The following is a 12,312-nucleotide window of genomic DNA, read 5'->3' as shown; positions in this document are numbered from 1 at the left end:
ATACAGATATGTATAGACATAGTTGAAAAATATATAGCAGGGAGAGACAGCCGGTGGAATTTTAGCGCGGGTCCTCTTATTATGATAAACAATTGCTTTAACGAGACGATAATAGACTCGCGATATTGGTTTGCCGTGGTACTAACGATGACTGACAGTGGTTTTATGAAGGCGCTCGCTCTCACGCATCTTGGCCGACGCAACGGAGGAAGTGACAAGAATATACCAATAAACCGTCGACGTTTCTCCGATACTACGTAAGATCGACGATTATTGAGAAAACCGCTAAGGGGTCGTGCTATTAGTAACGTTTACATCGTTATCGCTGAAAGATCGTAACACGACTTTTGCATTCCGTTATAAGGGGACATAATAATTCATATATTACATATATCACTCTCAGGATATGATTCCTCGATCGAATTTATCTGAAAAGGTATCGACACGGTCTTGAATAACGTTCTTGAACGGTGCGATGAATCACGTAGATTCATTAAAATTGATCGGACGGATCAATTTTAGCATCTACCAGCGATCATCTTTCGTTTATTCAGTTATTCGTCTCACGTAGTCGATGACTCTAACTTTGATCGAACATTGTAATGATGAGTCACGATTATCTTCCGTCCTTGTCTTTCCAAAAAAGAAATCGAATTAATATTCGGACGCGATAACCATCAATGAACACTCTGTTGTCGATTATACGATGATAGGAAGAGAATAGGTGGGAGAGAAAAAAAGAAAAAAAAGAAAAAGAGACGAAAAGCGACGACGATGACTGTTTAAGGACGTGGGTGTGCACGTTCCCGAAAAAAAAAAGAAAAATAGAAAGACAAAAAGAAAGAAAGGAAAAAGAAGAAGGAAAAAAAAAGAAAAACAAAATTTATCAAAGGGATACGGGGAGACGGTGGTTTACTCGAAAACCACTTCCGCGAACGACAACGACGCGTTTAAAATCCGACTCTATCTCTTTTTCTTTTCTCTTTTTATCTTTCTCTCATCGTACGAAGAGATACGCAAACTCGTCCTATCGTCGTCGTGTCGTCGTCGTCGTCGTCGTCGTTCTTTTCTCTTTCTTTTTTTTTTCTTTTTTCCCTTTCTTCCGTTTCTTCTTCATCCATATCCTTCTCGTTTCAAACTTCCTATATGGCTCTTTGTTCGCGAGGAAACGAAAGAATCTCTCTCTCTCTCTCTCTTTCTCTTTCTGGCTCTATCTATCTATCTCTTTCTCTCTTTCATTCTGTTTTGACTCTAGCGCGTCTTGTAGGCGTGTACAAAAAGAAATTTTCTCATTGAACGGTACGCACATGATAATGAAGCTGGGTGAGGCCTAACTTGTCGTCTCTTCTTCTTCCTTCATCTCTTTCTATCTTTCATTCTTTCGCCGGATGTCACGTGATAGGGAGAGAAAACAGTCTTCCCAAAGTGGCCCGCACACATCGACCATTCGTTCGATTCTAAGGAACGTGTCTTTCTCTCGATCGTGAGACGAATTTCATCCGACGGACAATTTTTGTCGCCCAGCGACTCAACTCGACCAACTTGAAATATCGTTTCATTTTGTATATATTGAAAAATATTGTATATTCGAATTAGGATTTTAATTAAATTTCTAGATTAATTGAAATAATTTTGTCAATAATGTTTCCTTGCTTCGAGAAAATATTATATAATTTAATGCGAAACTCTTCTTTTCTTCCTTTAAACAATTTCTTTTTATCATGTTAGAAATGGCGCCGAGGAAAATTCATTTAATTATAAACGAACGGTATTATACTATCGTACTCGTAGAGCTTAAAACCCACCGTATAGGCGATATCGCGCGTTTGGCATTTTTATTCCTTAATAAAAGCACGCTCTCGGTGGGCGCCGTGCATATTCGCACGAGGACTAACCGAGCGTCAGATGCCGCGGTTGCCAATAAAAAGCATATTTTCATTTTAAATTTATTCATATACCGTTCCAACGCGGCAAAAAGCGATATTAATTAGAACACACTTCTCACCTATCTTTCTCTTCCACGAACTTTCAACTCCTTCGTTATCATTTCACTTTCTTTTATATTTTTATCTTCTCTGTCTCTCTCTCTCTCTCTCTTTCTCTCTCTCTCTCTTTCTCTCTTTCTGTTTCTCTCTCTCTTCTTCGCTTGTCTTCATCGAATCCACGGATTCTGTAGCTTTGAACTAGGTCGACTGCATTAAATTTGCGATACCGTCACGAAAGTTTTTCACTGCTCGCCCAGCTGTTTTTCATGTCTATTTCTTTCTCTTTTTCTTTCTCTTTCTCTTTCTGTCTTACTCGATCTTTTATTTTATTTACACACGGAATAGCTTACCTTCCTTTTCTCTCTTTCTCTTTCTCTCTCTCTCTCTCTCTCTCTCTCTCTCTTTCGTTTTCTGTTACTTCTTTTTCCGTATTCATGTAACCGAGTCGTAGAGAGTACCTACGAACATTACCTTTTTTCCGTTATGCTACTTATTTTACTCAGTAAACCGAGCGAACGAGCTTCGCTCTCCGACTTTTCGCTCTCGTTCAACGAGAACGTATATCGCGTGTTTGATCTTATAAGGGGCAAATACGATATTCGTATATGTAAGTATATACACGTGACTATAATATTATCCGTCCGTACACCAAGTATAATAATAATCGTTACGCTTTAAATTTTCTATTTTGATCAGCTGAGAACGATTTTCTAGTTTACTATGTCGTTCGCACGTATCCTACTGTTTCATTCGCAATATATATATATATATATATATATATATATATATGCCTGTGTGTGTGTGTGTGTGTGTAGAAGAAGCGAGTAAGCAACGTGAAAAATATTTTATTGGTTCATTAAACGTTCAAATATAAGATATACTTTGTAGTTTAGAGAGTGTATATATATATATATATATATATATATATATATATATTTATTTACGTACTTACGTAAAATTTTTCTTTCGATTTTTTTTTTCGAATAACGAAACCGAAATACGAAGCGAGTTTACCACGGATCTATCGAACTTTCAATATTTGAGATATTATTTATGATATATAAACGTAAATACGATGAAAAATCGAGGATTTTATTCTCCTATCCACGTTCTTTATTTATATATCCGTATATGTATATAATATTAGTTTTAATATTATATTAATATTTATATATATAGTATTACTAATGTATATACATAATAGTAATATTAAAACAATTTATACAGTATATAAATTAAAATAAATCTTGAAATTATCACAACTGATATAAAAATATTATAATAATGATATATAAATATTCGTGTGTATGTGTGAGAGGGAAAGTTGAGAGAAAGAGAAAGATATTCAATTTAAATGTAAATACATTATAATAATAATAATAATAATATATATATATATATATATATATATATATATACATCTAATATTAAAATTTATTTTGTTACATAAAATAACTTACGTACAAGAAGATAAAAATATTATACGATTTTATATTTAATATTTGTTATTAAAAGAGAGAGAACAATATTTCTTATTATTTATCATATCTCATATCTATATATACATATACGTATATATCCTTTTATAAATGAGCTCAGTCATGGTACATGCTTTGCTATTCGACTACTCCTATCAATAACAATAATAATAATAATAATAATAGTGGGTTATCGTTAGGCAAAGAATATCTTTAGAAGGAAACCCCACGTTGATACGTCTCTAGAGTCCGTTCGTAAGACCGCCTCTGTTCCACCTTCTGCTTTCTTTCAAAAGAAGCCTATTACACCAACATTGAACATGCATGTCCAAAGTAGCTCTCAACCTTTCGGTTGTCTTCTTCTTCTTCTTCTTTTTCCTCTTCTTCTTCCTTTTTAGGAATCCTTCTTGTCATCCTTCTTCCTACTATATTTTACTATGTATCATATCCTCCTTGTATCCTAGACGACCTTCTCTCTTTTTCTTACTTACTCTCATCTTGAGTAGTAGCTTTCACGATCATCCATCGAGAACCGAACTAACGCTATTACGACGAAGCTACTTTCTTTTTTATTCTCTACTTTCCTCCTCCTTTTGAAAAATCCTAAATCAAACGGAAACATATCGATGTTATCATTCGTTATCATTTTACAAGTCTATATCATTGAAAGTTGCGAAGATCGATCGGAGGATCCCGTTGAATGTTACGAAGTTTTACGATGTCGTATCTTTAAGAATACCTATAAAGGGATTTTTTTTTCCTTTTTCTGACAAGAGTGACGAGTATAAAAGAGAAAAAATTATTATGCCAAAGCAGTACTTTTGAATGACGATCGATAGATGATTCCTACGAATATAGAGATAAAGACATGTGTGTATGTGTGTATATATTTATGTGCGTTGTTTCGATAGAGAATCCGTTTATAAATATACGCGAAGGTGAGGCCTCAGGATAGGAACGTCGCGACCGCAGTATTACGTGACGAGCCATCGAAGTAACTCGTGACATCCTGTCTTACGTGTCGATTCTGAAAGTCATCACACTCGGGAAAAGAAAGATCGATCTTCTTTTTTAGAAAACGATCGGAGAAAGTACCTTATTTGATAAAGCAGTTATATTTTCTCGTGTTTCTATCGACGTAATACTTTTATGACAAGACTCGTCAAAGGTATCGTTTTTCGATAGGATCAAATATTAGTTAATTAGTATGTAATATAATATATTTTATTTTTTTGCAATCTTTTTTTACGATAACACGTATTCTTTAAGGAATTTATAAAAATTCTGCTATCTTTTTTTCTTTAATCTCCTCTCTTTTCTTTTTTATCCCCTAGTTTTCTTAACTTAAGTTTCTACCTATACATAACGGTGAGAATTTCGAATTAAGAATAATTACTAGCCGATCTATAGCGAGCAACGGATAGTAGTTAGTCGGTAAATTATAATTATTGCGCATTCAGTTTCGTTGGCTGGTAGCTTTTTGCATCGTTCTCTTTCTTTCTTTCTTTCGTCTTTTATCTCTCTCTCTCTCTCTCTCTCTCTCTCTCTCTCTCTCTCTCTCTCTCTTTCTTTTTCTCTTTCTTTCTCGATTAGATCTCTTTCTCTTTTCAAAGATATTGTTTAATCCTTTTTCTGTGCCCTCTCTCTCTCTTTCTCTCTTTCTCTCTCTTTCTTTCTTTCTCTCTTTTTACGTTTTTATTTTCAGCATACAAAGCTAATGAACTCTTCCACCGTTTACTTCGACCACACCACAAACGAGAGGAAACTACCTTCTTTTTCCGCGAGTAAACTTTTCAACGTCTATTATGGTGCCTTCAAGAGGTTTGCCGCTCCTCTTATTTCTTCACCGTTAGAATTATTCTCCACGATTTATATTAATAATCGCCTTTACCGATCCTTTCATCTTGACGATGATACTTCTGAAGACAAGACACGCTTACTTAACGAAACTATAATTGTTTTGTTTGATCGATAATCGTTTCGATTTCGTTTAGATACGATTTCGTTAATCGAATTTTCGTTAATTAATTATTCTTCATGATTTATGTTAATAATCGCTTTTACCGATCCTTTCATCTTGACGATGATACTTCTGAAGACAAGATACGCTTACTTAACGAAACTATAATTGTTTTGTTTGATCGATAATCGTTTCGATTTCGTTTAGATACGATTTCGTTAATCGAATTTTCGTTAATTAATTATTCTTCATGATTTATGTTAATAATCGCTTTTACCGATCCTTTCATCTTGACGATGATACTTCTGAAGACAAGACACGCTTACTTAACGAAACTATAATTGTTTTGTTTGATCGATAATCGTTTCGATTTCGTTTAGATACGATTTCGTTAATCGAATTTTCGTTAATTAATTATTCTTCATGATTTATGTTAATAATCGCTTTTACCGATCCTTTCATCTTGACGATGATACTTCTGAAGACAAGATACGCTTACTTAACGAAACTATAATTGTTTTGTTTGATCGATAATCGTTTCGATTTCGTTTAGATACGATTTTATCAATCGAATTTTAGAATTCATTATTCAAATGGCATTATACTCATTTATAAAATACTATATTATAAATGTTTATTCATAATAAATAGATCATTGTTAAAAAAGAAGATACAGAGATAACGGATTAAGATATCGATGCGTTTTAGTATAGAGAAATTCTTTCGTCGACGAACAATGTCGATCTTTTGTCGTAAGAAGAGATTCGAAGGAATTTGACGACCATTTTTATGATATTTTTATGGTTCAATCCACGTAGAACATATGACCATGAAAGCAAACTGTGATCCGCGTTTTACATTCGTCATTTTTTCCTCTCTTAAAGACAAATGGTAGAGGAGTATCGATGAAAATGAAACTTTTATTAATCGACGATCGTGACTTTCATTTAGGCGAACGTTACTATTTTTATTTCATTTTTTCTTTTTTTGGTTAGAAAATAAAAATGTTTATTAATCAATTTTAAATGAGTTTCTTTCGAAGTAACTATACACGTGAGATAATACGAGCTTATTCAGTTCATTTCATAGAAGTTTCCCCGATGAAAACTATAAATAAAAGACATGTAAAAAAAGATTTTATTTTACGAAAAAATAACGCGAAGAATTTGTTTTCCCGATGCTCGTATATTCAACGCTATTTGGCTTAATATAAATAAGGTATACAAAGAAAATGAATGTAAAAAAAGAAAAATAAACAAAATATGTGATATAAAAAAATATAAAATACATAGAGAAAGTAATATGAAGAAAAAAATAAATGATATAAAGAAAATCGTTTCGACAAAATTACTCTGAGATAAATATTAAAAAAAAGGAAATTTTTTATTTCGACATTTTTTCCCTTTTTTCTTCCTAAAGTTTATATCTTAAATTTGGCTTTGGTAAACGTGTTCTTAATAAAAAAAAAAAAAACAACAACAAAAAACAAAAAAAAAGAGAGAAGAAAAAGAAAAAGAAGAGCAAAATCAAAAAATAAAAAGAGAAAAGAAAAAAAGATGATCACGATATTAGGATCAATTTTTATACTTGAACATTTAACTTTAGCTTCCTATAAAACATTGTATGAAACGCGTAAGAAAAATTTACATCAAAATGTTCGTAAAATTATCTACGCGAGCTCGTTGTTAGTAGTTGGATAGTAAATATACGAGGAAATGGGATGGAGTTTGATGTTCTTCATGGCAGTGACGTGTTATCAGACACCCATTCGCTTGTAAACCTATCCCTACGAGTAGGAGTGCTTATGATTCCTGGTGCCTTGCAATAGTCAGAGGCTCTAGTTCGACAGAGATGCTTGCTGATGTTGCTGCTACTGCTATTGCTGCTGCTATTACTATCGGTCTCGAGAGTGATTGTTCTGCTAAGCAACAATCACTGTCACCAGCAGAGTCGACTTATCGTGATTCGAGCACAAGCTTGGCTAAGAGATATCGACCTTATTGGAATTACTTCTTACAATTTAACACGTACTCGTATTAATGAAATTGCTCAATAATTAAAATTCGAATCATCAGTAAGTAAAATAATAATTATTAATCCTTGTTTTAAAGATTCTAAAGAAATTCAAAAGTTGGATGAATTAGTAGGGATAATAATCGATTATATTAGCTTTTAGGGAATAACAAAAATAAACGATTTGAAGATTTTCGATCGTTGTGATATATGAATCAATGACGTTAGATTGTAAAGGAGGCGGCAAACCATCGAAGAAGATAGAAAATATTATAGAAAAAGGCATTTATTTATTTTATTTTTCATCCCCTTTGGAGCACGTAGTCGAAGCTACGGTTTACGGAATCTTTCGAGCACGTTGCGGTGTAGCTTGTATCTATCCCGACGACCAATAACAGATCTTTTCTATCCCCTCGGCTAGTGTCTGCGACTGACAGTATCTCGCCGATGCGATATTGTTGTACGTATCCCTTTGTCGAAAAAGCATCTGCTATAGAAAGTGGTCTCCAATAGCAACCAGTTGTCATCGGCCAAATAGATGATAGTAGGAGTAGAGAACTTCCTCGCACGTAACATCGTCACGTATTTCTTCTTTCACCTTACTATCTCCTTTGATTCTTTTCTTGTATATCTTTTTCTTTAGACATTTCTTTTCCTCTCTTTTTTTTTTCTCTTTCTTCTCTCTCTTTGTTTTCTCTATTTTTGAAGTCGACAAATTTCATTACAATCTTGATTAGCTTCGTCGAGATACAACGTGGGAATAAAATTATCATTCATTGTAAGAATATATTTATTGATAAATCAAACGTGTTCGTTGTGCTACGAGAAACGTTGTCGTAATTATTATTTTAATAATTAATTTAAGAAAGAAGGATCTTATCTCTCTTTCTTTCTTTCTCAGCTAGTTTTATCTTCGATAAGATAATAGGAAAATTGAAATAACTTCTCTATGAATAACAAGAAGGTCCATGAAAGATAATAATTAAAAAGGAATAATCTTTCACGACGATTGCTACGGATGATGGGACAAACGCAAGTGCACTTAGGTACGTAGGGCATGCTAAACGATTTCTCGTAGCTCGCGTGACACCGACATTGCATGACTACGTGCGAGCATCGAGCTAACCGAGTGGATACGAGGTCACGACCCCGTCATTATCGAAGATCGTGTTAAAGCTGTATAAACTGTGGGACACTGCAAACCTACCTTAACGTTTCGCTCGATGTTAATTCTTACTCTTTAGCTCTCCTTCTCTTTTCGAAAGACCGGATCTTTAATCAGTATCTTTCTTTACGCTTGAAGAATCCTTTGTAGAGCCAAAGATCAATGTCCTTCGCAAAAAGAGAGAGAAAGAGCTTTGAAAAATTCATCGACGTTCAGGTTCGTTGAGATAAACAAGAATAGTCTCGCTTACTCCTTTGAAGCTTGACAAATCGAAACAAGGAAGGCTAATGGGTAGAACGAAAAAGTAAGAACAAAAAAAGAAACAAAAAAGATAAAGAATAAAGAATGAAAGAAAGAAAGAAAAAAAAGGAGGCAGTAAAGAGCAACTTCTCACCCAAGAAGGACACCCTTTTCCTTCTTATACACGCGGCCAAAGTCGCGCCTCTGGTAATGGCTTCTTATGATTTAGCGAGAGTGTTTTCTTAGTTTTCGCGAAAGTGGCACCCGGCGTAATCGTTTGTCAAGCGGCCCGACGAAATAATAGCCGGCTAAGGTATCAGCCCTTTCGTCCAACCCTCTTACCATCTCCATCTACGTCTTCTCCTTCTTCTATATCTCCGAGCATCGTTTCGAAGCTTTTGCCGGACCAACCTATAAACGTTGTCGAGGAAATTCTGTGGCGATATTTTACCATCATCGCTATTAAAGGCCATTTCGCAGATGAAGAGTAACGATGCGTCCTTCGCACGAACGCACAACTTCCACCTCTTTCCTCGTCTCCGTTTTATATCCTATCTCTTCTATCTTTTTTCGACTCTTTTCTCGCAAAAAGAATCCTGAAGAAAAATAAGGAAGACTCGTTTTCGATTGTTCAAACAAATGTCTGTCTGTCTATCTGTCCGTTCGTTTTGCAAGCGCTATGAATTATATTTCTCTCGAACGATTTCGTAACAACTGATGGATTTAAGAAAAAAACAAGCAGGAAAAGAAAATCGAATACCAGCTTAAAAGTCATTTGTAAATTTAATTATATGGAAAATACAACATCCGTAAAAGATAAATTATAAAAGGATTAAATGAAAAATTTAGAAAATTATGATGGATGATCGGCAAATAATTACAACTAAGAATTTATAACAAATTGCTGATATAAAAAAACTATCCTTGAACCGATATGGACGTACATCTGTCAATTACGGTGCACAGTTTCGAACTCAAACATAAAATCAATTGAGAGATTGCGAAAGAAAAAACTGAGATCCATTTTGAACGCAGAGTGATATATCCCGAACAAGCAAATAAATAAAGAAACTGGTATACTCACGGTAAAAGAAGAAATCGCCAAACCAAGCAGATTATTTTAACAATTTTGCAACAAAACTATTGGATATCACAGATAAACGAGAAAAATTAAAGAGACATTATATAGACTTAGTAATATAAACTAAATTTAGCCTTATTGAATTTATATTTTCATGTCAATGCAATCTTCGCAATTAGTGTTGAATATCATTGCATTAAAAAAATTATATTTTATATATATTTTAATTAACAATATATTTTATTAAGGATAATTAGAATATATTAAAAAAAATTAAAGAAATAATAAAAAATGTAATTGTCTCTACAAGTCTACAAATGACGAATGATAATAAATAATTGTAATAAGATGCGAATTTATTCCTGATCGAGATTCTAAAGATTCAACGAGTTTATTCTAGAGAAAAAGTTTGTTAATTAGTGAATTTTAATCTTTTATTATCGAGTTTCGAATTAACGAGCATTACGGAGGCTTAGTTTTGGTGGGAAGCAAATCATCGATAGAGAAAGGTTTCTTGTTGATTTAAGATAAGGTATCTACAAGAATGGTTGATATTCAAGAGACGTCGGCCAATCTAGAGTAAGGTAGCTCGTTCTTACTGGTCTTCATGAAAGGGAGAGCCAAGAGCAACGGGACAAGATTGCGTGGTGAGACATTAGCATGCTAACACCGAATCAACCGTGTTGGTCATCAACACTGGATTGCTCACCACGTGCATCGACTCTAAACTTATTTAACATGACGTTAGGTTCTTCTTTTTCTTTTTTCTTTTTTTTTTTTTGCTATCAGATTCATACTCGATGGATCATCATTCCTGTATTGTTTTATGGAATATTTAAAATATTTTTTTATGTCACTTTATTATTTTTTAAATCTAACAATGAGATATCGCTTCGTCCTTCTTTTTCTTTTTTTTCCCATCAACGAGCACTTGTGTATCTATATACGTATGTGTATGTACATACATACGTATATAGTTTCTTCTTTCGACGTAACTCGACCCACATTCGATTTGAAGTTAGACGAACAATTTGAGAAACAACTGCGACCCAGTTTCTCGAGAATATTTACTCTTCTTCAATATTTCCCATCCGTATCTTTGAACGAGTTTATTCTTTCTTGCATTTCTGTTAAGCAATTTTAGTTGTATGCATATATATGTGTATATATATATATATATATATATATATATATTTATATGTATGTATATAACCACAGTTCTTTTATTGATCGATTTTGAAAGTATCTAGTATTTGTGGATTTACTTTTCAAATTGTTTGATATTTTAAAAGAACACGAGTATAATTTCTAGCGCGTTTTATAACAAGAGATGAAAGTCATTGTGCAATTGCTACAGATTTATACTTTTTAAGAGGGTAGATTGGTTTTCGTAACGTAAAAAGAGGGTAAAAGCGAGGTAGAGAAATACAGAGAGAGAGAGAGAGAGAGAGAGAGAGAGAGAGACAGAAAGAAAGAGAAAGAAAGAGGGTATAATAACGCGGTTGGAAGCAGCACAAGGCGAGATTATTTACTCGGCCCGTCGCAGTTCATTAAACTTCGAGAGATATTAAGAATGTTAGTCAGAGATTTCGCGCTTATCCGCGAAGAGGATCTTTCATGATGCTACGGCTGTTACTGTTGCTACCGTTGAAACTGCAGAGCACGTCTAGTCGAGACGACGCGTCGTTATCTTCTTCTCTTTTCTCCTACTTCTCCAACTCCATCTTTTCTTCCACTCTTCTTTACCTCTTTTCGTCATCCTTACTCTATACCGTAGCTTCGTCTTTTGACGCGTACGGTAATTTCAAAAGAAACAGTGAGTGGTTTCTCGCATAAAGAATCTACGTGACCTCGGACGCATTCTTCCTCTTTCTCTTTCTTTCTTTTTTTTTTCTTTTTCTTTCTTCTTTCTTCTTTCTTCTTTTTTGTTTTCCACCATATCATCTTAATAACGTTTCTGAAAATTTATTTAATAATAAAAACTTCCACTATACATATACACGAGTTACGTGATAAGCGTTATTTTCTTTCTGAATAATAATAAGTATTGTTTTATCAATCGACGGATAGAAACTAAAAGATATTTTGCAAGATAAGATAAGTATACCGATCGTTGATATATTTAAAAAAAATGATCAAAATTCGTACGAAAAGGTATTCTTCGTGTACAGAGTACGTCGTCATATGTAAGAAATAATTGAAGTGAACTTAGAAAAATTTAACTTAGAAAAATAAGAAATCGCTGTAGAAAATTTTAAGTAGATGAGAAATCTCGAGAGGAATCCGATTCGAGTTTCGAATTTGTCGAAAATGAATCGGAATTTTCATCGTATCTATTTCGTCTTTCGACTATATACATACATACATACATACATACATACACACATATA

General features: G+C 33.7%; 1 protein-coding gene across 8 annotated transcripts in view; it reads left to right on the top strand.

Moving 5' to 3' along the window:
* Positions 1–12,312, top strand: part of LOC127062385 (teneurin-m) — a 682,969-nt gene that overhangs the window by 111,070 nt on the left and 559,587 nt on the right. The window contains exon 1 of one of the 8 annotated variants that reach the window (XM_050990455.1): positions 4,484–4,631. The exons of the other annotated variants lie outside the window; for them this stretch is intronic. The gene's annotated coding sequence lies outside the window, so the exon portion shown is untranslated. Of the gene's footprint in view, positions 1–4,483; positions 4,632–12,312 lie in introns of those variants that run through there. 8 annotated transcript variants of the gene reach the window in all.

The sequence above is a fragment of the Vespula vulgaris genome, chromosome 3 (assembly GCF_905475345.1).
Source record: "Vespula vulgaris chromosome 3, iyVesVulg1.1, whole genome shotgun sequence".
In the NCBI taxonomy this organism is placed as follows: Eukaryota; Metazoa; Arthropoda; class Insecta; order Hymenoptera; family Vespidae; genus Vespula; species Vespula vulgaris.
Note: the sequence above shows the minus strand (reverse complement) of the source record. Positions and strands in the feature narration are given on the sequence as shown.